This window comes from Solanum verrucosum, unplaced genomic scaffold (assembly GCF_900185275.1).
Source record: "Solanum verrucosum unplaced genomic scaffold, falcon-dt-bn FXZP01000206.1, whole genome shotgun sequence".
Classification (NCBI taxonomy): Eukaryota; Viridiplantae; Streptophyta; class Magnoliopsida; order Solanales; family Solanaceae; genus Solanum; species Solanum verrucosum.
This window is the reverse complement of record NW_026020104.1, coordinates 551,255-554,780: the sequence shown is the minus strand read 5'-3', so window position 1 is coordinate 554,780 and position 3,526 is coordinate 551,255. Positions and strand designations below refer to the sequence as shown.

General features: G+C 39.6%; 1 non-coding gene across 1 annotated transcript; it reads left to right on the top strand.

Moving 5' to 3' along the window:
* The first annotated feature begins 3,145 nt into the window (after positions 1 to 3,145).
* On the top strand, positions 3,146 to 3,251 carry LOC125825137 (small nucleolar RNA R71). The gene has a single exon (XR_007442835.1). It is a non-coding gene; the product is annotated as a small nucleolar RNA R71 (small nucleolar RNA).
* The last annotated feature ends 275 nt before the right edge of the window (positions 3,252 to 3,526 follow it).

The following is a 3,526-nucleotide window of genomic DNA, read 5'->3' as shown; positions in this document are numbered from 1 at the left end:
TGAGATATAAACCTCTCACATGGTTGTCCGGTTCTTTTCCCCCGGACCGGGCATGGTCATGCAACACTTTATATAGGAAATTCCCATTAGGCTCTAATGCAATCTCACGTATGGAATGAACATATACACAAGCTTAGTTTGTCATCAACACATCTCTGGATTTCCATACATCTCATAACTCAAGCTTTAAAGCATCGATTCATCAATTCTCCATAGTTGGACATTTTGTCAAACACCTTGAAGGCATGTAATGGAATCAAAGAGCATGGAAAATAGGGTAGTAATTATGCAGCCAAACCAGTGAACAACCTACAACAACACCTCTTTAACACCCACAATACCACATGAAAATCTCCACATCCATTCCAAATTTAGGTTCAAGTTCTAGAGTCACAACATGCTCAAAACAATCACGTTTCATATTTAAAATTCAATGTGCAGGAAATTATTACAAAGAACAAGACTAATTTATGATTTTTAACTTAAACCATGAATTAGTGAGTAGAATAGAGTCTAGGCACTATGGGTGGAAGGACCCATGAGTTCAACACCACATACCTTGAGTTTTTATGAAGGTCTTGAGAGTATCTTCAATGGAAGCTTGGAACTTGGAGCAAGAGTCTCTTCAATCTTGAGGAAGGTTTTGGATTAGGGTTCTTGAGAGAACTTGAGAGAAAATGTGTCTAAGTATGGGAGAGGTGTTTTGGGAAATGTTTTAGAGATGGGAATTGAACTAATGGTATATAGGAAATAACATATGCCCTTTGGAAAAATGGTTCAACACTTAGAAAAAAAAATGAGGCGGGTGAACAGTAAAAACGCTCACTGGAAATTGCCTTTCCTGCCGGACAGATTTTACGAAAATGAGCATAACTTCTTTGTCCGAACTTCGAATGAGGTGAAACGAAGTGCGTTAGGTAGCTAACTCAAAGGGATTTCCATGTATATGTTATTGGCCACCCAATAATTTGTGTGCTAGGAGATATGACCGTCCAAAGTAGACCCTCGAAAAAGGCTTCACTTGGAAATTTCGGATTTTGATGCGGTTGCTCTAAAATTTGGGTTAGACCCATTTCCCACTCAATTTGACCCCCTAAACAAGAATATGAAGTCGTATTTTCAAAAAATGAAATGGATTTTTTTTTATATAGCTAAACAAGTTTCCGGTAACTTCCGAAGCACATTTTTAAGAACTTTTTGGGTCATTTCAACAGGTAAACTGTTATTTTTCCCCCAAGAAAGCATATCGGAGATGGGAGTGGAGTACTTTCAACTCCATATTCGATGGTTCTTCTATTGATGGCTTTGCGGGAGGACTTTCTCAATATTTTAAATCAATGTCCAGTTTCAATGGGGTCGTTAAATATTCTCCAATGCCTGAAAGAGTAGCTACTACATCTTCGTAGCCTTGAACATTGAACTCATAATAGTTGGCAAGCACGGCTTCAAGTGGTTCACTCATACACATCAAATGGCTCACACTAGCCAGCGCCTCATCAATGACATCAATAGTAGAGACCACATTAATATTTTTTAGGTGTTTCATTGACTGACAAACATTAAAGGTTACTTCATCTTCGTTCACTCGGAACTTCAGTTCTCCGCTTTCAACGTCCACCAACACTCTCTTGGTTGTCAATAATGGTCTTCCCAAAATTATTGGAATTTCAGCATCTATTTCACAATTGAGAATGACAAAATCAGCCGAGAAAATGAATTGGTGAACCATTACCAAGATGTCATATAGTATCCCCACATGATGTTTAATTGATCGGTCTACCATTAAGAGTCTCATTGTTGTGGATTTCGGTTCACCGAAGCCAAGTTGTTTATAAATTGCATATGGTATTAGGTTGATGTTTGCTCCCAGATCACATAGGGCTTTGGTAAATTGGAGCATGCCGATGGTGCAAGGCATGGTGAACGCTCTGGGGTCTTGTTTCTATTTGATCAGCTCTTCAGTCACAATTGCACTGCAACTATGAGAAACTTTAATTGTTTCAAAATCCAAGATCCTTTTTTTGTGACTAACTCCTTTATAAACTTTGCATAAACTGGAATCTCCAACAATGCCTCCACTAGAGGGAGATTAATCATAATGTCTTGAACACCGATACGAACTTCTTGAACTTCTCATCCTCGTTCTTCTTCTTGAGGCATTGGGGAAATGGAGGAGATATTTTGGGTAGAGGTTGCACAACTTTTGGGATTGAATTGTGCTTTTCCACACCTTTTTGTGACCCTTTGGCAATGCCTTGATGGATGGGTATTTCTTCTTCCTCCATACCTTTGTCTTCTTCATGTACTTGAGCTTCGTCATTGCCCGTCACATCGCCTACCGCTACCTTTCAACTACAAGTAACCACAGCTAGACCTCTGTCACCATTTTCCCTCTTTATACTTGGTTCCAATTGTGCTGAAAGTAAACTCAACTAACCTTCGAGATGCTTGATTCCATATGCGTGAGAGTTCACTCTATTGGTCAATGAAGAAAACTCAGTTTTTATCCCTTGTAACAAGTCATCTGACGCATCAACTTTGTCAAGGATGCATGATAGTAAGTCATTCACCTGGGGACTACTTGCACTCCCTTTTGACTTTGGACTCCCACTCGTTTGTCATCCACTCTACTCCAAAAATCACTTTGCTCAGCCCATTCTTGATAGTATCTTTTTTACTCTTCCTCTTTGTGATAGTTCCAACCTTGATTCCCACCTCGCTGTAAATAGCGTGGGTGGAAATCCTCCTCATATCTCTTGGAATTCCAACCTTGATTCTCCCCCGATTTGAATAACCTGAGGAAGAACCCTCCTCAAATATAAACACTCCACTTGCTCCCTTGGGATTTTTCACATTCTCCAATACATGCTCTTGGTGTAGCTCCATTTGGGCTAACATCTTCTTGATGTTCTCATCCCTTTCTCTTTCCTTATCTAGTTGTTCTTGAGTCATTCTAAAACAAAAAGGAGAAACTTTATCTTCTTGAGTGTACCAAGCTTGATTTATCTTTTTCATGTCATCAAGAAGAAATGAAGCCACCTCAAATGATTGCAACATTATTCCCTCTCGAACCAATTGATCAGCCACTCCTTTATTAACTGAATCAAGACTCCGGTAAAAATATTGGAGTAGCAAATTGTTTGGTAGCCCATGAGTTGGGCATTGAAGTAGGAGTTTCTTAAACCTCAACCATGCTTCATGGTGGGTTCACCCTCCAATTGCTTAAAACATTAAATGTTATCCCTATGGTTCATCATCCTCGACGGAGGAATGAATCTTGCAATAAATACCATGAGAAGCTCATCCCATAACGTGATAGAATTCTTTGGTAACTCAGTCAACCACGTGCTAGCCTCCCCCGTCAGAGATAGTGGAAATAATATGAGCCGGATTGATTCTTGTGGTACATTCTTGAATGAAAATGGGCTGCATACATCTATGAAATTCCTCACATGCTCATGTGGATCTTTATGAGCCAGTCCACCATAAAGTCCCTTCATTTGGAGGAGATGAAGGGTTGTGTTTG